The sequence below is a fragment of the Furipterus horrens genome, unplaced genomic scaffold (assembly GCF_987537825.1).
Source record: "Furipterus horrens unplaced genomic scaffold, mFurHor1.1.pri manual_scaffold_6, whole genome shotgun sequence".
Lineage (NCBI taxonomy): Eukaryota > Metazoa > Chordata > Mammalia > Chiroptera > Furipteridae > Furipterus > Furipterus horrens.
In genome coordinates this window covers 178,457,748-178,484,076 of record NW_028327176.1, presented here as the reverse complement: position 1 = coordinate 178,484,076, position 26,329 = coordinate 178,457,748, and the positions used below count along the sequence as shown (strand labels likewise).

Genomic DNA, 26,329 nt, shown 5'->3' with positions numbered 1-26,329 from the left:
AACTGATTTGGAAATAAGAATGAAAAAGGAAACTAGAGACCCTGAATTCAAGAAAAAGGCAATTATTTCACAATCCAAGATAACATGCATAGACTTTGAGCAACAAAGACCAAGTAAAACTCAGCCTATAGGCAGGAATCATATTAAGGGTATGACTATAGCACTTGTATAAATTTCTGAATGGACTAAGGTGTCTCAGAGTGACACCTCACTAACTAAAGGTATAATGCCATGAAAATAAGTTTAATAGCATTTTTCCCTCCAAGCATAATTGTTACAAAGTATCTGCAGTAAGTCAAAATTTAGATACATATGAATGGGAAAGTTAAAAATTATAGCTATCCTAAAAACCATGTTTTACAAAGAACCATGGGTGGAATTGCTAGCACAGTGTGCTGACTGGAATCAAGTAGATATGACAACCACAAAGTTTTGGAGATCCAAGATGGTGGAGGAGTAAGGGGAAGCTACACTAACCTCCTCCCAGGACCAATCTGGAATTACAACTAAATTGTGGAGAAATCATCTGGAATAACCAACTGAACACCAGCTGAAGAGGAGTCTTATAACCACGGAGAGACAGAAAAGGCCACTTCCTCACAACGTGACTGGTAGGAAGTGCGGAGATGTGAAAGGGCTGGCTGAGCTCCCACAGGTGGCAGCTGAAGAGACTGAGAAACAGCTCAGAAGCTGGGGATTCCCCCTGAGAATAGCAGGGTCTATACCCCTAGCTGGGCTTCCCAGCCTACAGCAACAGAACAGAAAGTAAAATGGTATCCAGCTGTGAAAAGCGAAAAGCCGCAGGGTTTTTTGCTGGCCTGAAAGAAACAGCTGTAGACCAAGAGCTCTTAAACTGATTACATATGATAATATTTCGGCACCCACTTACCCTGGGCTCAAGCAGAGGGAGGGTGAAGAGGACTAGAGACACTTGGGGAGAATCTGGGGTGGTGGCTTTGAGGATAGAACTGAGGGAGCAGCCGACCAGGTCCCAGTGCTGACTCATTCCGCATACTGCGGGCGGACCATTCCCCTCCAAGTGGCATCAGCCTGAGGGGAAGCAAAAGCTCTGCCCTCAGGAATTAATCTGCTCCACCCTCGGTGCTTAAGCCTGATGGCTGATCACAGATTGAATAGATTAACAACTAAAGAAGACAGACAAAGGCAGTAGATTTCTGGTAGTTTCCAACAGGCTGTCTAGGCCCAGACTGGTAGACAATCTGATGCCACCAGGGGCAGATCCAGGAATTGCAGATCAACCTAAAAAGAAGCAACAAACAAGAAGACTCACAAAAATGGGGAGACAGAGAAACAACCCCTCATCAAAAGGAAAGGAGAAATCCCCAGGAAGAGTGCTAAATGAAATAGAGGAAAGCAAAATATCAGATATAGAATTCAAAACATGAATTACAGGGAAGCTCAATGAGCTCAGTGAGCTCAAAGAAAACTACAAAGAATTCCAGGGAAACTACAAGGAACTTACTGAGAATTACACCAGCATAAAAAAGACATAGAAGCTATCAATAAGAGCCAGGAGGAAATGAAGAATACAATTTCTGAATTGAAGAACACAGAAGAAGAAATTAAAAGCAGGCTAGAGGAAGCAGAAAATTGGGTCCGCAAGCTGGAGGACAACATAGAAAAGAATTCCCAGGCATTGAAACAAAACAAACAAACAAACAAAACTGGAAAAGAATGAAGAGGTTTAAGAGAGCTACAGGACAACATAAAATGTAATAATATCCATATCATTGGAATACCAGAAGGAGAAAAAGAGGAGCAAGGGATAGAAAACCTCTTTGAAAAACTAATGACAGAAAACTTCCCTAACTTGCTGAGAGAAAGAGTTGCACAAGTCCAGGAAGCACAGAGGGTCCCAATGAAGATGAACCCAAACAGGCCCACTCCAAGACACATCATAATTAAAATGTCAATATTGAAAGACAAAGAGAGAATCCTAAAAGCAGCAAGAGAAAAACAACTAATAACATACAAAGGAGCTCTAATAAGACTATCATCAGATTTCTCAACAGAAACACTACAAGTCAGAACGGAATGGCAAAAAAATATTCCAAGCAATGAAAAACAAAGGCCTACAACCAAGAATACTCTACCCAGCAAGGCTCTCATTCAAAGTGGAAGGGAGAATAAGGAGTTTCCCAGACAAAAGAAGGCTACAAGAATACATCTCCACCAAACCAGCATTGCAAGAAATGATAAAGGGTCTGCTTTAAGAAGATAAAGAAACAAAGAAAGAGAGAGAGGAACACAAGTACAAAGGGAGGAAATGACAATTAATAAGTACCTATCAATCATAACAAAAGAACTTAGGCACCCCTATGTTCATAGCAGCACTATTTACAATAGCCAAGTGCTGGAAACAGCCTAACTGCCCATCTGTAGATGAGGGGATCAAAAAACTGTGGTACATTTACACAATTGAGTACTATGTAGCAGAAAGAAAGAACTCCTACCATTTGCAACAACATAGATGGTACTAGAGAGAACTATGCTTAGCAAAATAAGCCAGACAGTGAAAGAAAAATACCATATGATATTGCCTAATACAGGAAATTAAGGAACATGAACAAACAAGCAAAACTGAACCAGAGGCATGTAAACAAGTAGCAGACTAACAGTGACAAATGGGGAGGGGGAAGGGAGAGAAAGGAGGTAAGAAGGGGAAGTGTCTAGTCAAAGATCATGTATAAATGACCCATGGACATGGACAATGGGGTGGGGATTGACTGTGGGAGAAGGGGTGGGCAGGGTGTGGGGAAGCAATGGCGGAAAAGTGGGACAACTATAATAGAAAAACAAACAAACAAAAAATTTCAGTGGGGAAATAAAATGAATGCAAAATAAATTCGTAAGTGAGCCATAAAACCGCTCCCCCCCCAAAAAAAAGTTCACATGTAGGAAAGTCAAAAAAAGAAAATGTAAAGCATGGAAATAGAGTTTTAGTGAATATTAGGACAAAGATTTTCCTTCACACTGTATATTTTTCTCCCTATCTGATCACTCCAGAATTTGGCATTCTGTAGTAATGACATAAGGTTCTTTGCATAAAACTAGCAATACCAGTTGTTAATAGAGGTTTTCTTAACCAAGACTTTGACTGGAATGTCATGCCTAAAGGAGGCATGTCTGGGCTCTGGTTGTTACCAAAAAACCCTGAAGAGCTGGGATTGACTTTTGAAGGTAATAAAAGCCCATGAGAAAAAAGGCCTGGTACCTTGGTTGGTTGTGCAGTTTATGGCAATCTTTCCAGGGAAGAAACGAAGACTGCTTTCCCGAAAGATGGCTAGAAGGAACCTTAAGGCACAATGGAAAACCTGAAGGACTTGGAAAAGACAGGTGTTTATGGGCAAGATTGAATGGCAGGTATGTGGCTCAGCTCCTGTCCCCGGAAGGGCAGACTAAAAGTCACCCTAAAGGTTCCTTGTGTAAGTTCCAGCAAAGCAGACTTAAATATCATATGTGATCGTTTGCTGCTCTTATTGTGTTTATGCAAACAAACAAGATAAATTAAAACTGGACTTAATGTAGTCCCTTTAATGACAAGGAGAGTAATCTTAAGGAGAAAAATCGCAATTCAAGGAAAATCACAATGCTCAGTGGTAAACTATAAACTAGCATAGCTGTCTTTAAAGTTTATTTTCATTTAAAGTTTGTTTTCATTTGAAAGTTAAACTAGGCCTGTGACATTATCAAATATGGTTAATTTACAGGCAAGAAGAATGTCAAATGCTTTGCATCTGGATGTTTTCCCAATAAGACAGTCACAAATCTAGAGACTGGTTTGTGGGTTATGCTGCATAAATTAACACGTGTGTTCTGTTTTCATAGGGCATAAGCCTATGATCTCATTACCTGAGTGATTGTCTGTATGTATAGACCTCACTTAATCCTGTCTGCAGCACTGCCTCCTGAGACTCAACAGTTTGGCTGAACTAATTGGCTGGGTTGGTGAAGTATGGGGTGGTCTGTGGGCTTCACTTTAAAACGGGTTTCTCTTTTCTATCCTAATGGCTTGGACAGAAAGGGCTCAGAGGTCTGAGGTGGGAAACCTAAAATATTCCCCTCAGCCCAAACTAAGTATAGTGGGCAAAAGGGCTTTGGACAGGTGTTACACGCCTTGCACACCTTCCTCCAAAGAACCCTTTTTGTTCCTAATATGGGACATTGAAAAATTAATCCCTGCCTTTTGTCATCTAGTGGTTAGTTTTAATGATGCCTTTTAGCCCTGTTGCCAAATCTGTTGCCCCCAGAATACAACAAGGATGCCAGCTTGTTAAACCGAGCATGCCATTGTCCAGGGACAACCAACTGACCTGGAGTGTGCAGGATCCTTCCCCTGTGGGAAGGCCACCCTCCCCTCCATACCCCACACTTATTAGGGATTTCTGAACCCAAGGGTACGTAGGACAACAACCATGTCAAGCTTGAAGCAGCTAGAGGAGCACAAGACTTTTGCCCATTGTCCTTTATAAGATGATAAAGGGTCTTAAGTCTGATAAGAGGAAATTGATACAGAACTGGGTTCCCACATCCCAAATTAATTAATTAATTAATTAATTTTTTAAAAAGAATAATATAGGAAAGAATGAAACCAAAGACTTATATGCACAACCCATGAACATGAACTAAGGGGAGTGGAATTGCTGGAGGGAAGGAGGTTACTGGGTGGAGGGGAGCAAAGGGGAAAAAATTGAGACTACTGTAATAACATAATCAATAAAATATACTTTTAAAAAAGTCTTCAGAGAATTTTATTGTCATTACTGAAAAAGTCTGCCACTGATGTAGGTTTAAGTTGATAACTGAACTGTAACGATCTGCAGACAGAAAGTGGACTTAGGTAGCTGCTCAGGCCTGAAAGAATATATACTACTACACCAGTTTTTCAGATGTGCTCACAAAGAATAACAGAAAATGAAGAATCTCCCAGAGGGCCACAGAGAACTATGGGCAAGGAGGCTACTGTCAGGCCTACGCAAGGAATGTTCCCCAACTCCAAGGCAGATGGCCTTCACAATTTTGGTTCTACGGGAAAACAATTGTTTTGGACCAGACAGCATCTGCTGTATGCCTTTCATTATTGCCTTCCCAAATAAGAATGTTTGATAAAGTTATCCTGTTCTACTTAAACCAGTGCATAATGGACTGTGAAGGGAAATTATCTCATATTTTAAATTCATATGTCTCTGGATCAAAAAGAGCCACATTCAGACTTGATATATAAGATACTGCTTATCATCCAGAGATTTTTGTCTGTGAGATTTAAGTATCACTGAATGAGACTTTTGGGTTGGCTCCCTTGGAAAGAGTTAAGTGTATTTTGCACAATACTAGTCAACCATAAGAAAAAATGAAATACTTCCCTTTATGACAACATGGATGAGTCTTGCAAATATCATGCTAAGTGATATAAGTTAGCGAGAAGAAAAGGTCAAGAACCATATGATTTCACTCATATGTGGGATATAAAACTGAAAGTAACAAATGAGCAAACAATTAAAAATAAACAAAAAAACCCTCATAGACACAGATAACAGTATCTTAGTTACCAATGGGAAGGGGGTTGGGAGTAGTAAAGAGTAAAGAGGGTCAAATACATGGTGATGAAAGAAGATTTGACTTTGGGAGGTGGGCACACAATACAATATACAGATAATGTACCAAAGAATTATTCACTGAAAACTTACAATATTATTAACCAATATCACCCAATAAATTTAATTTAAAAATTAACTATTTGTTGAATATTATATGTTGTTGTACTATTTCATTGGAGAATAAGTATTTCTGGTTTGTCTTCTTTCAGACACCTGGCAGAACTGCACTTGCCTTTCATAAGACAAAGTTTATCCAGTGAATGTGAGTGGAAGCTATGTGGTCTCTTCAGGGTGGAAGTTTTTAAGGGAAGTACTTTAATTAATACATTTCCATGTTAACCAGAAACCTTAGTGATCATGAAAATTTCATCAGGCTACACATTCCTGAATGAAAGCAACATGAAGCAGAACTCCCCAACCTGAGATGATATGTAATGTGAGCCCTAAATCTTTGTTATTTTAAATCACTATGATGTTAGAGTTGTTTGTTACTATAGCGTAACATAGCCCATATGATGCATACAAGATACAAAGGTTTAAAAAAATCAATGATTTGCTTACCACAGCCATTTAATAAAGATTTGATTAATGGAACTAAATCCCTTCAGGCATTTGGGGGTTAAATAACAAAACTCCAAGTCAAAGAGAATGCAGTGGAGTAGTTTCTTATAGTGTTTAATGAGGTCCACCAGGTAATCCACAGATAATTGAAAAATAGAAAAGAGATACCAGCACAAGGCTAGAGGATTTCTCAATATTGTAGACAACAGAACAATAAACTATGTCAAAAAGCAGCGAGTTTCCAATCAAGCAAAAGGAGAGTGAAAACGTTTGAGAAATTGAAAAGAGAGTTCTGCTTTGGAAGGAAGGTTGAATAAAATGAACTTTACATTTCCTCAGATTCAAAGCTTGTGTGATTATACTTGTCTCCCTACCTGTCTCTTTCAAACTAATTTAAAACAACATAGGTAGAAGCTAAGTGAATGGGCTGAACCTAAGATTTATGATGATCTTTTTAAACTTTATCGTCTGACAAGTGTTATTGTGTGTCTTAGGTGACCCACTTTAATATTGAATTCTTGGCTAAATCCAGCCGTGTTCCAGGTCCTACATTTTACAATGCTTTAGGGTTCTCAGTGGGGAGGAGACCTATTTAATTGTCCACTCCAACTGTGATGTACAGACTAGATGGCCTGATTATTGCCATACTTCCTGAGGTATATACTTCTATTTTCGACTTTGTTCCTAGTTTTACAGAAATCACACAAAGAACTTAACAAAATGTAAATATTTATGCCAGAAGCAATAAATATAACTGAGGGTGGTAATTGGAAGTGCCAACAACAGGAGTCAGACTAAAGAAAGAAATTGATTGAGGGTAGAAAAGTATCTAAATTAAACAAGATAACACCATGCAATGACCTAAAGCACAAAAATTCTAGATGAAAATCACAGACTTACTTAAGGAACAATTTTAAGACCATAATATAAGATATGTAAAAGTAATACAGAGATAATCTAATTTTGTTCTCTTTTTATATATAAAATCTTAAATTCAAAGGTTTATTTGAAGTCATTTAGCTATATTCCCACCCAGGTCCTAGAAGCTGATTTCAAGGCCAGTAACTAACACTTTCACTATTGTATCAGCTAATATTCATATCCTCCCCATCCATCACTTTATGTGACCCTCAATGCATCCCTTAAAACAAAACAAAAAACAGAAACAGAAAAAATATTCTCAAACTTCTCACTCTCTCATGGAGCTAACTATGGTATTGTGATAAAGTTCTTGTCCATGAGTTATGAGGAAAGAAATGAATGTGTAGAACTTCCATGTGTGCTCTTAAAGGAAAAAGGTCTCCTTTTCTCTTTGCCAAACTGGACATAGATGGCATAGTGAGTCCTGAACCTTGCAGATGGGCACAACATCAGAGAGAACAAATGAACAACAAAGGGAAAGAACTTGAATCTCTAGAAGACCTCAGGGGGTAGAGCTGCCTTTGTAGCCTTGAAGTGCCTTCATCCAGATTGTTAGTTTCACTTGTATTGTAGTAACCAAACTCACACTCTAATTAAATAAGGCAAAACAAGTATTTTTATTGCCAATTTTAATGAGGAAATATTGATACCCAGTTTGCCTAAGATACTTGGTCCCTGGTTAGTGACTCTCAAAGAAATAGAGTAAAATATTTTATTCTTTAATCTCAGCAAGTACAACTTGTTTTATATTGTCAATTGTCATGTCTCATTTTTGATCAGGAAAAAAAAACTTACATGCAAATCTGCAATTCTAAAAATGGGTACTCCAATTAGCAAAGCTAAGAAAAAGTTTTTCTGAGAATGGATCCTACATGGATGAGCTAGAACTCAAAAGTTTAAAGCACAGTAACATAGAGTTTGCCAAGTATTTCCTTTAAATTAAGAGCAAAAAGAATGGGTAAGTAATCATTACCTTGCAAGTTTTGCCTGGTTTTCCAACAGAACATGCAAATGAAGATTTTTTTGAACTATATTTTTAATTCAGATAATGTTGCAAGTACAGCTGTAACTGACTTAGGAAGAACTGAGGGATGAAATTAGGTAATTTCTTGCAATCAAGAGGAATTCAAAAGACAAAAAGTTTCATCCACCTGTTGTCTGGAAATCCTACTAAAGAGAACTTTAGAAAACATATTTCAGAGAGAAACAATTTCCTAGAGGAAAAATTACTCAAGCAATCAAGCTTCTTGTCTTTTCTGCTTATTAATGAAATGAATCTATTTTTAAACTCTGGGTTGTACAACTTTATGGTTAATCACAAAAGAATTTTTAAAGTATATCCTGTGAAAATGAGAGGTGAGTGAAGAGGTTAAAGTTCACAGTAACAAAGTAGACCAGTAATTTTACTGGTAAGTACCAGTAAGTTTACTTTCAATCAAGTGAGAACTTGTCGGATACGTTAATGGAAATGCTTGATATACCTTTTTACAACTTTTATGATTAAAACTCTGATTTCTCAATCACTTTGTTTTTAAAACTTTTACTTCTCAACCACCTCTTCCTTTTAATGATCTCTTCGCTTATTTCTCTATAATTCTACTACTGTGTTCTGAAAACGATCTTTCATTTACTCTTACTATGTTCTTTCCTTACACTTTTATTTAATAACTTCTCAAAAGATTACAAATTGATTATTATTGTCAATCATCCTGACCCAATATTTATTTGCCTCTTCTTTTCACCTGCTACTAGAGTCAGAAATGTAGTCCGTGGCACATTGGATGGAGAAGTAACAAGCAGACAAAACTATTCTATTTGCTAATGGCTGGGGAGAAAGGAGAAATCAACAATTTAAGCTCTACTAGTATTTTTATTCCACCTATGATTTTCTAATATTGTGATCTTATTTTGATTTGTACCAATATTTTCCCCTCAGGAGTCAGTCCACAAAAATGTATTAAGTGGTTATTACATAGTAAGTGCTGTAGCTATACTGGGAATACAATGGCAATTATGACAGAGTGAACTTGTATTCAACGTATTCAACCGAATGATGAGTTAAGGATATACATCTCCTTTATCTTTTTCTTTTCTCATTTGAAAACTAACACTTAATTTGGATTTTCCCCTTAATTCTGACCATGTTCATAACTTAGGGGGAGGACATAAAACATATTTTGTTTAGTGAATTGAAACTATCATGAAGACTTCATTATTCAGTGCCTCAAACACTTCATTTCTCTCCATTACTCTTTGGAAAGGCTATGGATTTTTATTTTGTTTTTAAGAGGTGGCAAGTGATGTGTAAACATTTCAAGTCTCCTAGCCTCCTTCTGAGATCACTTTTATTCACTGCAATCTTTTGCTGAAATATATTTGTTATCCGTATGCACTACGCATCTATTTGTGTACCGGAGGTGTATTAGTACCGATTATCCTCAGGTGATCACCCTACCTACGTTTTTAGCTGCAGCCTGTCTCCTGGCAGACACCCCACATCCAAGCCACACAAGAATTTCCTTTCCAGTGGGGTGGATGAGTTGCATCACTGACTGACAAGCTGCTCAGAAAATGTGATGTTCTGAAACTAAGATTTTCAAGCTATAATACTAGATGGGTCAAAATTACCCTTCCAAGATTAAGCAGGAAAGGAGATACTTTGGACAGCCCAGTAATAGTTATAATTTCCTTTAGTGCCAATGACAGTGCACTAAAAGATGAGAATCCCAAGCAGCACTGCCCCCTGGATGAGTGAGTACAGGGGGAATTTAAGGAGCATGGTGCAGTACCGGAAGCCCTGGAGGTCCCTGAGAGCAGGATTGTTCTCACATCACCCCAGCCCCTCTTTGTCAGGGATCTTGGGAAAAGGAGTGCCTCACGCAAAGTTGCAAGTTAAATCACTTGAACTTGGTTGTTGGTGAATATACCAGAGCTTGCTCACTCGTAGCATGAGACTGTGGGACTGAGGTGCTTGACTTGTGGTCCCTGATGCAGGACAGTCAGGATTCTTCATCCTATTTGTAGATGGACTACATTTGTCACCAAAAAGAAATGAGTTTTTGTTTTCATCTATCTGGCCTTTGACAGATAAGGAAATTTCTTCTCTACCACTGCTGCTCCCCTACTGGAAAGACACAGCAGGAGCAAAACCAGAGCTCAGTCTTCTTGTCAATGGGAGACAGGAAATGAAGGCTGTTAATTTATAGAACAAGATGTTAGCAATGCACCAAAATCCCAAGATCACTGATCAATTAATGTGGTTTTCTCAAGCTTAAACCTTTGCTCATGATCCTGGGACAAAAGAACACTAACATTTGCTACCAAAATTAATAAAGCATTATAATTTTTTAGGGAAGCTTTGTACCTAGGTACATTGTTTTGATATTAAATATTTATTGAATGATGCGCATGTCACCAGTGTCACAGTTACAAAATACACCCTGAGCAGCTTGTAGATTCTTCAGTTGATAGGCAGAGATACCACCTTACACCTGTCAGAATGGCCATCATTAACAAATAAACCATCAACAAGTGATGGCGAGGGTGTGGAGAAAAGGGAACCCTAGTGCCCTGTTGATGGGAATGCAGACGGGTGCAGCCACTGTGGAAAACAGTATGGAGTTTCTTCCAAAAGTTAAAAATAGAACTGCCTTATGGCCCAGTGATTCCACTGCTGGGAATATATCTTAAGAAACCTAAAACACCAAATCAAAAGAACCTATGCACCCCTATGTTCACAGCAGCACTATTTACAGTAGCCAAGTGCTGGAAACAGCCTAAGTGCCCATCTGTAGATGAGTGGATCAAAAAACTGTGGTACGTTTACACAAGGAATACTACACAGCAGAAAGAAAGAAAGAATTCCTACTTTTTGCGACAGCGTAGATGGAGCTGGAGACTATTATGCTACATGAAATAAGCCAGTTCACAAAAGATAAATGCCATATGACCTCACTTATACCTAGAATCTAATGAACAAAAGAAACTAATGAGAGAAATAGAACCAGAGACATGGAAACATGGAACAGACTGATAGTTAAGGGAGAGGTGGAGGGAGGGGAGCAGTGAAAGGGGGGGGAAGGATTAGTCAAAGAACATGTATGAATGACTCATGGAAATGGACAACAGAGAAGGGACTGCCTGTGGAAGAGAGGAGTGCGCTGGGTGGAGAACGGCAAAAGGGAAAAAATTGGGACAACTGTAATAAAATAAATGAAAAAAAAATACAAAATATAAACAACCTTTTATGGAAATTTATTAAAAGTTTTGAAAATAAAGGAATAGAGAATAGGAAAATTGAGGATTCTGAGTTCTAATTCTGGGAATGCTACTGACTATGCAAATTAAACAATAGGCACCTTGTTCTTCAATTTCCTTTCATGTAAGTGAATGAGCAGAGCATTTGATCTATTGACAGTATACTAAAACCAGCCCATTCCTTCTCCAGATGCTTAGCTGGTACCACTAAGGTTATCCCTCTGCAAGCCCAGCCAAGCCTTGTCCTGCCTCGGGTAACTGGTGCATTTTTGGCAGTAGAGTCTGAAATTAGTCTTGCTGCCTTAGGTCCAGATTGTGTAGCAGGATAGTCCTCAGAAAGAATGTGCAAATTAGAGTACTGATTTTATTTTCTTCAACATACTCTATTCTCCCAAATTGTGTAACTGTAGTTCTCCAGTGGTTTGTAGTTTGGTACTCTGCTTCCTATCTGAAAATAGATTACTAAGAGTCCACGTGTCTGGGTTCTGACCAGTGTCTATTTTTTATAAAACCCCCTCCCAAAGTACTATACGCAACCCCCACTTTCATTCCTATACCTCCAGCCCCAATTAGAATCCTTCCTTAGAAAGACTAAAGATTTTAGATTAAAATCACAGGGCTGCCTCTTACTCAGCTTCACCTAGAGCAGTGCCAGTGAATGAAGTATGTAATGAATCAGTGGGAAAGTTGGTCTAGAGCAGCTAGTCCCAAACGTGAACATGTTAACATGATATTTGCATAGATATTTGGTATCCAAACAGGAATGGCCTTTAAAAAAGCAAATTACTTTTTAAATATACAAAAAGTAGACAATCAAGGTCAATATCAACAATGATTAGTCACATTGATAGTATTTACCCTTGATGTGATACAATGAGAATGGTACTTTACCTCTGTGGTCTTGCACTCCAAAACATATAACTCCAGCCAAATCATGAGAAAAAACATAAGAGAAATCTTGGTTGAATAACATTCTGCAAAATACCTGATGGGTACACCTCAAAACTGTCAAGGTCATCACATATAAAGTCAGAAAAACTGGCACAAACAACAGGATCCTAAGGAGACATGACAATAAAATGTAATGTGTATCCTAGAACAGACAATAGACATTAGGTAAAAACTTAAAAAATCTGAATGAAGTATGGAGTTTGGTTAATAGCAATGTATCACTATTGATTCATTAATTGTAATGAAATATGAGATACCAATAAGGGAAATTAAATGTTGGGCAGTGGAAACTATTTGTACTATTAGAATTTAAAAAAAAAAATTGTTCTAAAAAAAGTAAAACTGTTCTGAAAAGTAAAATTTTCAAAATAATACCCAAAATAGAAGAATTTGTAGGTCTGCTCTAAAAGTAAATTATTATCTGTAGACCTAAAAAGAGCAATACTTATATGATTATGAGAAAGTGGTCTTTCACAGTCATTTTTCTTGGCTACAACTCTGCTTTAAAATGTATTTTCAAGGGAAGGGCTAGAAATGGCCAAGCTGAAATTGCAAAACAAACTTTTAAAAATCATTTAATGAGTGCATCGGTGGAAAAAAATCCAGTGATGGCAAAAGATGCAATATAAGTAACGATAACTGATAAAGTGATAAAATTAATGTTATAAAAATACCACTCATAACTTATCTAGCTTAGAATAGATGCAAATATGTCAATATTAAATTTTAATATGCTACAAAAATTCTGAAACAGAAATTTAGGAACATAACACATATGCAAATATATAGATATTGAGCTTTACAGGAAGTAAATAAAGGACCCACGGACATGAACAACAGGACGGATGTTGACTGTGGGAGGGGGGGCCTGGGTGGGGCAGGGGAGAGCAATGGGGGGAAAATTGGGAGAACTGTGACTGGACAATAATAAAAATTTAAAAATAAGAAAAAAGAGAACCAGATTTTTTAAGTATACATTTTAATAATATCTTAGAGGAAGGAGATGAAATTTAACTTGTGCAAACCATTTCAGAAGATATCAAGCAGAAAGAGAATCTAAAATTTTTAAGATTAAAAAGTAACTCAGCCTATTTTGCTCTGTTCTGTTCTGGCCTGCTATGAGTTGTCAGAGGAAGTCACACTGGGAATACATGTCAGTTCTTGTTACTCCTCTGGGTAGAGAGTAGAAAATCAAATGTTGGAACAATGGTCTAAAGGTCAGACATAGAGGGCTCACTTATTTGGTTGCTTCCTCTCCTGGTGCTGCATTTGGACATTAACATACAGACTTGAAGTCAAATACTCAATGCTTCCAAAATAAAGAAAGCTCTGAATGAGTCCATTTAGTAAACCAAGACAAAAGCTTATAGCTAACATGTCTTGGTTTAATGACATGCAGGGGAATTCTGTTAAGCATTTAAACATTATCTCCATTCAAGGTTGCAAGAGCCTGAATGGTGAGTATCAATATTGGTGCTTCTTTGTAGAATGATAACAGAACTTGCTCAAGGTCTCTTAGCAATGAATGGGGAATCTGGGTCAGAATGCTAGTATTACTAACTCTTGTGCTTGCTAGTTGCTAACTATTCTCTTAGAGCAATTACTTCATGTAATTTACTAGTCCATTTGGAAAAATAAGTTAGTTAAAAGATTTAATTATCTCTTCCAAAAAAATTTGCTAAATCAATCAATTATTTTGTTATGTAATATATACAATTTTTTATTGCTTAGGAAATATAAAAGAACTATAATATTTAATGTACCTTGAAGTAAAACTTAGTGTTTTTTTCAAATATTTTTGAGCTGTTGATTCTAGAGAATATAAAGCCAAGTGACTTAAACCAAAAGTTAAGTCAGGATCTCTTAGTCTTCAGTGCTGATTTCCTCACACTAATTGATGAGATAAGCCCACAGGGAGACATTATAACTATTTTCTTTAATCCTCAAAATGGAGGTAATCCCATCAATTCATCAATTCTAAAAAGGCAATTACAACATTTCATGACTTAAAACCATGCAGACAAATAAATCTTCTAATATAGCAATCTCTTTCAGTTCCTGATAAGCGAGTCTATAACTTCTGATTGACTATTTCCAGTAAAGGATCATCACTGACTTTGGAAAAATCTATTTTATTGTTGAATAGATCCTCACAATTGCCAACATTTATTGAGTATTTATTGTGTGTTGGGTACTAAACTGGTTGGATTTATTTAATATCAAATATGTACTGAATACCTACTAAGTTTCAGATGCTGTTAGAAAGGTATTAGGAATTTAGCAATGAGCTCAACAAAGGCCCTACAGTTATTGTGTTTATATTTTATCACTTAATCCACAAAATAACTTGCAAGATGGGTACTATTATATTTAATACCACTATTTGTCTCTCTTTCATGAGTGAGGAAAGAAGATTAGAGGTTTATACCAAGGCCACAAAGCTATTATAACATATATGTACATGCCAAGTATTACGTACGTTCTGTTAAATACAATAGTATATTTTCAAATCCTAATATAACTCATTATCTTCAGGGAAGATATTAGGGTTTCCTTATGCCACTAGGAGGATAAGCCATTCATTTGTTAGTTTTATTATGATAGTAAACACAGTCTGAACAAAATAAAGTTTTCAAGAAAGATTTGAAAGCTCCAGTTTGTGATATTTTAAAAAATAAAAATATCAGTGAGCGAAAAGAGGATATTTCGCATCTATGACATAGAGTCGACATTTGTATTTACATGTATTGTATTGTTTTATTTTTACTATTTACCATTTTGCAGAAAAACCTACAAAGTTAAACCAACTTCTATAAAGTAAAATGCTTCTGTTTTTAATATATTTCTCCTCAAGGTCCTGTGGATAATATAATACATTGAATCAGGAAACATCACACAAATGGTGACAGACTTTTCTAAAGATTTTTAAATGAATAACATTCAGAGAAATGTAGAAATTACAATAAGTATCTGCTAAAAATCTCAGCAAGCTAAAGCGATAATGTTAGCTGAGGGTACTTATGTCCTTTAATGGTGTCATTGCAAAAGCGTCACTGTAATTTCACTTTAACCTTATTAGCATAATTTAAACACAAGACCATAAAATTACTACAGGCCAAACTCTTATGTTTAAGAAAGTAAATTACAAGTGCAAGTACGGTAGTTGTGTTTGTACTTCTGTAATAGACAGCCTCTAGGATCATTCTACTTTCTGATATTCAATCTTTTGTGCATTTCCCTCAAATCATGGGACCTAGTGATATGCTTCTAAAGAACAGAGTATGACAAAAACAATGGGATATCACTTCCATGATTGGGTTATAAATAAACCATGACCTCTCCCTGTCTCTGTCTCTGTCTCTGTCTCTCTCTCTTGTGCACACGCATTTTGGCTTGCTCTAGAGAAGCCAGATGTCATTATGTGAGCTCTTCTTATGGAAGACCCACATGGTAATAGATTAGCAGCAAGAACCTGATCTGTTAACAGCAAAGTGAGTGAGTTCAGAAGCATATTCTCCCCAAGTTGAGCCTTGAGATAACAAGATCTTGGAGAAATAAAAATGATTCACATATCACAAGCCTTTCTCTACAGAAAGTCAGGCTCAGCTAATACATTTCTCTCTTCACAAAAGACACAAGGCATGAAGCTTTAAGGATACAATTATAAGCATCATTAATTTAATAACCTGAAACATATTCAATAAACTCAAGATTATCCTTTTAAAACTATAAGCAATTTTCATTGATTTCATAACAATGTAAAATTTTCCAGTAAGATGCAGTGACCAAAATCAGTATATTGATTTAATCATTTTTTTTTTCAAATTATAAGAAGAAAGTTTATTTAGAAAGTCACAGAGGTAGAAAAGGTGAGCCAGTTGGGCTCTGTGGGCTCATGAAACAAGTAATAGAAGTTAAAGAAGGGCCTTTGGAGCTTAAGAAAAAAGAAAGACAGAAAAGGAAAATGAGAGGTGGGAAGGCATGGGCATGCTCCAGAGAGAGAAAGAGCAGCCCTAATAATTTTTAATATTTTATTTTATGTTGGCAAAACATGCATGCAAGCTACTCTTCTGTACTTTGTTATTGAGACAATTTTGCAATACCAGGTCCCTTGGGCCTTTAGTTAGGTTTGCAATCCCCATAAGCATTAACTAGAGTGAATTTTAATTACTATACAAAGTGCTTCATTTGGTAAGCAAGGAAGGGAAAATATACCTGTTTATCTCTTCATTAGAGATGAATGTCGAACCCAGAAGCCCTTTAGGTCATACTCTCTAGTTATGTATAGCATTTCCACAAATCTCTGAAGGTGCATCTACATTTTGAAAAATTGCCTGTTGTAATTTCTATTGCTACTCTAAAAATGCCAAAATTACTAAAAAATGTTCAGAGCATACTGTTTTTTTCAACTTTCAATGTTATCTTTAAAAAGTGTACAAACCATGCTCATTTCTAAAGAATGTCAGATAAAAAGCAAGGACCTAAATTCTCCCAAGTATGTGAACACATCTGACATTGACTATAACTAGAACTAGGTCTCTGGATGAATACATCAGGAAAAAAAATGTAAATTTATTTAGTGCAATTGTCAACTTTTCACAGAATATATCTACTGTCCTTTTCAATTCCACATGAACCAGAAAATGGAGAATTTATGCCCTAGGCATTGTCTAAAACAACAGAGTGATCAGACAGTAATTAATGAACTCTATCATCTGAATTAGATAACAAATGAGGTATGCAACTTAAAAGAGGTCAAAGAAAGAGGCAGTTGATAGAGCCTTGCTCAAACCACTGTCATACCTGGGTGCATATGTGCATACCCAAGACTGCACCCTCTGAGAAGTGAAACCAAATACTTCATACTAGGAGGGAAATAGATTTCACAAAAATAGCCTGGTCAAGCCACATAAAAAAATAAAAACATAAACAGCAAAAACAAGCTCCAGAGTGGAAAATTGGGATCCAGAGTCACTACAAAATACTACCTACAATGTGAGGTTTTCAACAAAAACTTGTGAGCTATTCAATGAAAGAGAAAAGCATGACACATACATGGATAAAAGCAAGCAGACAACAAAAGCTACCTGGGAAGTGAACCAGATGTCATCTGTAACAAAGACTTATTAAAAGTATCTGTTACAAATATGTTCAAAGAATGAAGGAAACCATGCTTAAAGAAGTAAAAGAGGATATAATAGTAATGTCTAAAATATCAATAAAAATATAGAATTGCTAGAAAAGAATTAAAAGGAAACTCTGGAATTGAAAATTACAGTTGACTCTTGAACAATGTGTGGCTTAGGAGGGCCACCCCTTCTCATGGTCAAAAATCCACATATAACTTCAGTTGGCCATTTGCAAGCATGGATCCCCAACCACAGATCAAAAATACAACATGGATTTCAACTACACAGGTCCACTTACACATGGATTTTTTTTTTTTAATTGACCACAGTCCCATTGACCTGTGCAATTCAAACCCACGTCATCCAAGGGTCAACTCCAAGGATGAAAATCCACATATGCAGAAAGTTGACTGTAGTTATATGTGGATTTTCAACTGCTTGGAAGGTCCATACCCCAATCCCCCAACTTGTTCAATGGTTAACTGTATATGGTAAGCCCTAGAACAGCCACTAATTTTTTTAATATAATAAAAAAATATTAAAGAAAGAATAGAGAAACAAAAAGATGTAAAAAACATGGAAAACTAAATATAAAATGTCAATGTAACTACATCAATCATCACATTATATGTGAAAGAATTAAACAATACAATAAAAAAGGCTGAGATTGTAAGACTAGATATAAGAAAAAGCAAGATCCAACTAAAAGCTATCTACAGGAGACGTATTTTAGATACAAAGATACAAATATGCTGAAAGGGAAAGGATGGAAAAAGATAGATCATATAAAGAGTAGTCATAAAAGGCTGGAGTATATATACTCATATCAGGAAGAAAGTAAGTTTTAAAACAAAAAGAATCATTAGATAAAAAGAACATTTCTAATGATAAAAATGTCAATCCATCAGGAATATATAACTATTATAAACATATAACACAGGGTAGGGCAAAAGTAGGTTTAAAGTTATGAGTATCCAAAAAATAGTTCATTCTTATATTATTGTTTATCAATTATTGTGTTAGTTTTCATAAGAACAGCTGTAAACCTACTTTTGCCCTGGCCTGTATATACACTTAGCAACCGAAATCAAATATATATGAAGCAAAAACTGTGTTAAAGGGAAAAGACAACTCAACAATAATACAGTTGTTATGAGCCACATAATGATGCTTCAGTCAACAACAAACTGGATATACGACAGTGGTCTCATAAGATTATAATGGAGCTGAAAACTTCCTATTGCCTAGTGATGTCATAGCTGTCGTGACATTGCAGCACAATGCATTATTCATGTCTTTGTGGTGATACTGGTGTAAACAAACCTACTGTGCCCCCAGTTGAATAAAAGTATAGCATATACAATTATAGTAGCAGACTATACCATCTAGGTCTGTGTTAGTGCACTCTGTGATGTTTGTACAGTGAGGAAATAGCCTAAGGACACATACCTTGGGACATATCCTTATCATTAAGCACACATGACAAGTTGCAGACTGCAATGACACACTTATCATAATGGATGAAACAGATAGAGAGAATATGAACAGGACATAGAAGACTTTAAAAACACTATAAACAAACTAGACCTAATAAGCATCTATAGAACACTCAACCCAACAATAACAGAATACACGTTCTTCTCAAATGCACTTAGAGTTTTCTTCAGGATAATCCATATACTAAGTAATAAAACAAACCTCAACAGATTTAAAAGAAATAAAATCATAAAAAGTATTGTCAATTAAAATGAAATAATATTGTAAATTAACAATTTGGGGAATTAATAATATGTGGAAATTAAACACCATGAAACTAAATAACAAAGATGTCAAAAAAAAAATCAAAGAAAAAACAGCAAATACTTTGAGACAAATGAAAAAATATAACATATCATAATATAAGGTGAAGCTAAAGCAATGCTTAAGAAAATGTGTATCTATAACCACCTACATTTAAAAAGAATATCAATCAACAATTAACCTTCTGCTTTAAGACACTGAAAAGAGAAGAGCAAACTGAAATGAAGACAGGCAGAAGGAATAAAATAATAAAAATTGGAGTCAATTTTAATAAAATGAGAATAGAAAAACCAAAGAGAAAAATCTAGAAATCTATAAGTTGGTTCTTTGGAAAGAGCAACAAAACTGACCAATATTTAGCTAACCTGACCAAAAAAAAAAAAAAAAAAAAAAAGCAGAGAAACTCAAATTGCAAAAATCAGCAATTAAAAAGAAAACATTGCCAACAACCTTAATAAATAAAAAGAATTATAAAGAAATACCATGAACAACTGCATGCCAAAAAATTAGATAACTTAGATGGTGTGGACAAGTTGCTGGAAAGACGCAACTATAAAACTGACTCAAGAAGAAATAGGCAATTTGAATACAGTATCCCCTCACTTATCACGGGTATTACATTCTAGACCCCCTGTGCCAAGTAGGAACCTTACATTTATTCTACACTCTTAAACCTATGTAACTTTAATAACATACATATTCAGTACTGCAAAATCCACGATATAGTGAAAAATACGCGATAAATAATTAAATATAATATTTTTTAAAATCCCACGATACAGTGAGGCCATGATAAGTGAACCACAATATAGAGAGGGACTACTATAAAGCTATAACAAGTGAAGAGATTAAATTTGTAACAAAAATATTACCCAAAAAGAAAAGCCCAGTAACATATGACTGTTCTGGTGAAATCAAGGAAAGATTTTTAAAAGAGTACCAATCCTTTAGGAACTCTTCTAAATAATAAAAATGAGGGAATACTTATTTTGAGGTTAGTATTACCCAGATACCAAAATCATACAAAGAAATGAGAAGGAAAGAAAACTACATGCCAATATTTTTATAAATATTAGTACAAATACATTCAACAAAACACTAGCAAATCATATCCAGCAATATACAAATAGAAATATTTTTATTTCATAAAAATCAAGTGGGATTTATTCCAAAAATGAAAGTCAAGTTTAACATTCAAAAATTAATTAATTTAATATAATTTCAATAAAGAAAAAATGACACGATCAACTTAATAGATACTTAAAAACCATTAACTAAATCATTAATAAAATAAAAATTTCTAATCTGATAAAAGGGCATCTACAAAAAAAAAATAGTCGACTTAATAATTAATGGCTAAAGAAAGACTGAGTCCTTTTCCCCAAAAATAGCACTATAAAATATCTGCTCTTGGGTTTCTACTCAATATTATAATATATGTTCTAGCCAAAACAATTTGACAATAAATAAAACATCCAGACCTGAAAGGAAAGAAATATAGTTATCTTTAGCTGCTGTTGTCATGATCTTGTAAGTAGAAAAACCTAAATAATCCACTAAAACTATTAAAATGAATAAATAAGTACATGAAGATTGAAAGATACAAGATCAATTTATAAAATTCATTTATATTCCTATACCCTAGTAATAAATAGTCTAAAATAAAATTAAGAAAAATTCAATTTATAATAGCATCAAAAAATAAAATAATCAAAAATAAATTTAAAACAATTACATGCGTGTACACTGAAAACATCATTCAAAGAAATTAAGAAAAATTTTAATGGATAGGCATCCCATGTTTATTGATTGATATATTTCATATTTTTAAAATAACGATACTCCCTGGAAGAATCTAGAGATTAAGTGCAATGCCTATCAAAGCACCAACTGCCTTTTTGTGGGAAAAAATGTACAAGCTAATATTCATATGGAAATTCAAGGGATCCAAATAACCATAATAATACAGAAAAGCAGGATGATTCAAATTTTCTATTTCAAAGTTTACTTAAAAGCTACACTAATTACAACAGCATGTTACTGGCATTAGGTTAGACGTTTGGATCAATTTATAAAATTAAGAGACCAAAATCAAACCTTTACATTTATGTGTAGTTGATTTCTTACAATGTTAAAAGAATTCCATAAGGAAAAAATAGTCTTTTCAATAAACAGTGCTGGAATGACTGGATTTAAACAAGCAAAAGAAAGAAGTCAGATGCCTACTTCACACCATAAACAAAAATTAAATTCAAAAAGAATTGACAACCTAATTCTAAAAGATAAAACTATAAAACTCTTAGAAAAGAAACACAGATGTAAATGTTCATTACTGGATTACATATGATTTCTTAGATATGGCACTAAAAACATGAAGAGTAAAATAAAAAATAGATAGAATGCTAAATATGTTCAATTAACCTAAAATAAAGCGAGTAGAGGGGAAGTAAGAAATATATAGTATATGCATATATAGTCAATTGTTTTCAATGTAATGACAGGTTATTTCAATGGAAAAATGATAGTCCTTTCAAAAGTTTGGGAACAACTGGATAAATTCAAGAAATATATATTCACTCACCCTTATCTCAGAACATAGATGAATATTAACTCCAAATATATAATTAATCATATATCAAAATATAAAAGCAAACATTAGAAAACTTCTACAGAAATGTTTATGCCCTTGGGGTGGATAAAGCTCTCTTTGATAGAACACAAAGAGCATAAACTATAAAAATTTAAAAAAAAATGGACTTTCAAAGTTTAAAACACTGAATCTTCCAAAAATACTATTAACAAAATTAAATTTTGAGACACATAGTAAGAGAAAATATATGCTACACATATACAGGTGTGGGCAAAAGTAGGCCTAAACTTGGGAGCACACTAAGCACAGAGTTTATTCTTGTATTATTATTTATTGATTAATATTACATTTGTTATTATTATTAACCTACTTTTGCCCACCCCTGTGTATTATAAATGACATGGGTCCAAAATTATAAAGAACTTTTACTACTTCGTAATCAGACAAATAGCCTAATAATAAAATAAACACAGATGTGTACAAGAGAGTTCACCAAGAAAAAGATACACGTTAAAGTGACAAATAAATACATAAAAATATTCAGCATTATTATTCAATAGGAAAATGCAAAATAAAATCACAAAGAGATGCCACCACACACCCACTAAAATAGCTAACAGTAAAGAGACTGATAATACTATTTTCGTAAAGATATGGAGGAATTAGAACCCGAAAACGTTGCTGCTGCAACTGCAAAACTGTAGTCACTTCAGAAAAGAGTTCAGCAGTCTCTTATAAAGTTTAACTTAGGAAGTTAAATATACAACTACCCTGTGACCCATAATCTCACTTCTAGGTATTTCTTTTTTTTTTTTTTTTTTTTCAGATTTAATGTGTTTTATTGATTAAAATATTACATTTGTGCCACTTTCCCTTCCCTCTGCTCCCCTCCACCCGGTGGCCCCCTCCCTCCAGTTGTCCCCCCCCTTTTAGATTATGTCCATTAGTTGTGCTTACAGTTCCTCCCAACCTCTCTCCGTCTATTCCATTCCCTCCTTCCATGATCCCCAATTCCTATATCATCTCCCTCCCTCTCCCCACTCCCCCTCCCTGTTGACCTCCCCCCACTATGTTTCCCTTACCCACAGTTCCTTTTCCACTCTCGTTGCCTGTTTCGTTTGCCTTTGTTTCATCTCCCTAGCTTCTGTTTTTTAAACCAGTCCCTTTAACTTCTCATATAACAGTGGTTTGGATCTAATGAACTCTTTCAGTTTTATTTTGTCCTGGAAACACTTTCTCTGTCCTTCTATTCTGAATGACAATTTCGCTGGATAGAGTATTCGTGGTTGTAGGTTTTGGATTTTCATTACTTTGAATATTTCTTGCCAGTTCCTTCTTGCCTGTAGGGTTTCCCTTGAGAAGTCAGCTGATAGTCTAATTGGGACCCCTTTGTATATAATTCTTTTCTTCTCTCTTGCTGCTTTTAAGATTCTCTCTTTATCTTTAATTTTTGACATTTTGATTATAATGTGTCTTGGAGTGGTTCTCCCTGGGTCCAGTCTCTTGGGAACTCTCCTTGCTTCTTGGACCTGCAAGTCTATTCCCTTCTCCAAGTCTGGGAAGTTCTCCTTTATTATATTTTCACTCAATTTTTCAAGTTCTAGTTCATCTTCCTCATTCTCTGGCAAACCAATGATTCTTATGTTGGGCCTTTTATAGCTGTCCCAGAGGTTTCTGATCCTCTCATTGTTGCTTGCCATTTCCTCTCGCTGCATTGGTTGACTGCTTGTTCCTTCTCCATATTCCAGTTTGTTGAAATGGACTCTGGATTCCTCACCATCTGTCTCGTATGTGGTTTTGTTCCTTTCGTTATGAAAGTTTTTCGCTTCTTTCATATCTTTTTCCTGCTCTTTTGTGAATTCTGTAAGCCACCTGATAACAATGGCCCAGAACTGAGCCTCTGACAGGTTTCTTATCTGTTCATCTGTCAGGTTCTCTATCTGCTGTCTGGTGAGTTGTGCCACCGGGATCTCTATATTTGTCTGCCACATTTTGACAGATGCGTTTTGTTTTCCTGGGCCGGCTGTAGGGGGCAGTGCCTGTGTACGCGTCACAAATCAGCGACCGGCAGGCGCCTGCCTGTCCGCGACCTATTTCGCAGCCCTGTGGTGCTTTCTGTGGGGGCGGGGGTCCAAGATGGATTCACATAATTATTCAGCTAGGAGACCGGGATCCGTCCTCCCGCCCCCCTGGGCCTCACTGTTCAAGGCGATGCTGCGGCTGCTCCCCAGCGCCGGAGTCGGGCACGCCAGGGGCTTGATCGGAGTCGCCTGCCTGTCCGCGACCTATTTCGCAGCCCTGTGGTGCTTTCTGTGGGGGCGGGGGTCCAAGATGGATTCACACAGTTATTGAGCTAGGAGACCGGGATCCGTCCTCCCGCCCCCCTGGGCCTCACTGTTCAAGGCGATGCTGCGGCTGCTCCCCAGCGCCGGAGTCGGGCACGCCAGGGGCTTGATTGGAGTCGCGCACGCCAGGGGCTTGACTGCCGCCCCGGGATTTTTCGCCGCCCCACCCCGCCGCTCCGCAAACAGCACTGCCTTCTTTAACTCTTACCTGCCCAAATGGCACCGCTGGTTTATAACTTCATATGTTGGGCTTCCGTGTAGCTTTATTTTCTGGAATTTCTAGTTATCCTTTGTTTTGAAGTAGTTGTGTTCCTCTATAGTTGTAGAGGGAGACCTAGCGTGTCCGTCTAAGCCTCCATCTTGGCCGGAAGTCCTAGGTATTTCTTAAAGAGAATTAAATGTGTCTGTGCAAAGACGTGTATGTGAATGTCGGGTCATGAAATACTACTCAGCAAAAAAGATGCTACTAAAAGCATGATTGTGTCTCAAAAGCATTTTGCCAATTTAAAGAAAGTCAGATATAAAAGACCACATTCTATGTGATTCTCTACTTACGAAAGTCTAGGAAAGGCAAAAGTGTAATAATATCAGAAAGCAAATTGCTGGTTGCCTGTGGCCAGGCATTGGAAAGGGATCATTGCCGAGGGCACTAGGGGACGTCCTGCAGTGATGGAAATGTTCCATATCATGGTGTTTCTGGTGCTTGCATCACTATAGAGTTACCAAAAATCATTAAATTATATATTTAAAATTGGTAAATTTCAATAAGGCTGATGTAAAAATACATATAAACTCCTTGCTCCATCCAGATATTGAATTAGAATCTAAAGAAGGTAAGGCCGAGGAAGCTGAAAAATTTTTAAACCTCCCCAGGTTTATGATAGAGACCGACAGGTTTATAAAGCAACTCACCAATGCTGACACTTAGCAAGACATAGTAGTTGGTCAGTCCTGGGCTACCCTAGACTTAGAGATGGCTGAGGCTAAACCCTCACGTGTTTAATGCTTCCTACTCTGTATCTTGATTATGGGACATGACTGTGTTCAGGGGGCAGGTCGATAGCCCAGGCTGGGCATCAGCAAAAGACAGAAAGCAGAGTTATAAGTCATGTGTATTACTCCTGCTGCTGTTATTACTATTAGTATTTACTAATCACAGATTTATCTTTATCTTTAGAAGAAAATCTAGAAGGTAAATAAATTCCAAGAAATAGAGGTGGGATTAAAGTTTTATTTTCATCTCCCCTTTCAAATCCGTTCTGACAGCAATTCAGAGGGAAAACGATCTGAGTGTAAAGCACTGAGGTCGGAGTCACAGGGTAAAGGTTCTGAAACTTAACCCATCTTCAGTGCTTTAAAGGAAAATGACAAGGAAGAAGGTCCAAAGTCCTTCTTCAAGACAATCTATCAATGGCCTGGGGTGAGATCCAGAAATCTGCAATTTAAATGCTCCTCCCTGCAGCTTCTGTTCTGCAGCTTGGTTGGGGATAGACTGTCACAGGAATTATGAAAATGTATTAAGATAAATTCCCTGTTCTCTTTGATCGTTTCAAAAACAAACTGGGTTAAATCGTAATGACCTCCTTTTTTATCCAAATTGAGCCAGCCAGTGCAGAGGGCACCTGAAACCCTTCCCTTCCATGTTTCTAACTCCAGAAAGGCAAGTAGAGACCATGATAGCAGAGTCTTAATTTTCAGATATTCATTATCTGAAACATGGAAATAGGTGTTGGTATGAAGAAAGGGCTAATCATTACTAAATCTAATGCAAACCATCTCTTACTCTGGATGTTTTATTATAGAATTATACACCGAAAACTTATATAATTTTATTAACCAATGTCACCCCAATAAATTCAGTTTTAAAACATACAAAAAAAGTTTAACACAAAGCAACCTCTCCAATTATTATGGCAAACCTGAGCATTTCTGTGACTGAGAGCTACACTTAAAATACCTGTCAACATCCTACAAATAATATTTATTCTCCAGGTACCTAAACTAAATCCCTCTCCTTCTCTAGCATACATTTCTCACAGTCCTTTTCTAACAGTGTAATCTTCCACAAGGCTCTCATGTACGTGCCTTTGGAGTGGGAGTGTTTTAAGTGAAGTATGGACTGCTGGCAGGTTAGTAAACACTTTCTGCCCTTGGAAA

General features: G+C 36.2%; 1 protein-coding gene and 1 pseudogene across 1 annotated transcript in view; one reads left to right on the top strand and one right to left on the bottom strand.

Moving 5' to 3' along the window:
- Positions 1-10,306, top strand: part of LOC150007898 (isoamyl acetate-hydrolyzing esterase 1 homolog pseudogene) — a 116,661-nt pseudogene extending 106,355 nt beyond the window's left edge.
- Positions 1-26,329, bottom strand: part of GRM1 (glutamate metabotropic receptor 1) — a 348,454-nt gene that overhangs the window by 209,526 nt on the left and 112,599 nt on the right. The gene's annotated exons all lie outside the window — the stretch shown is intronic.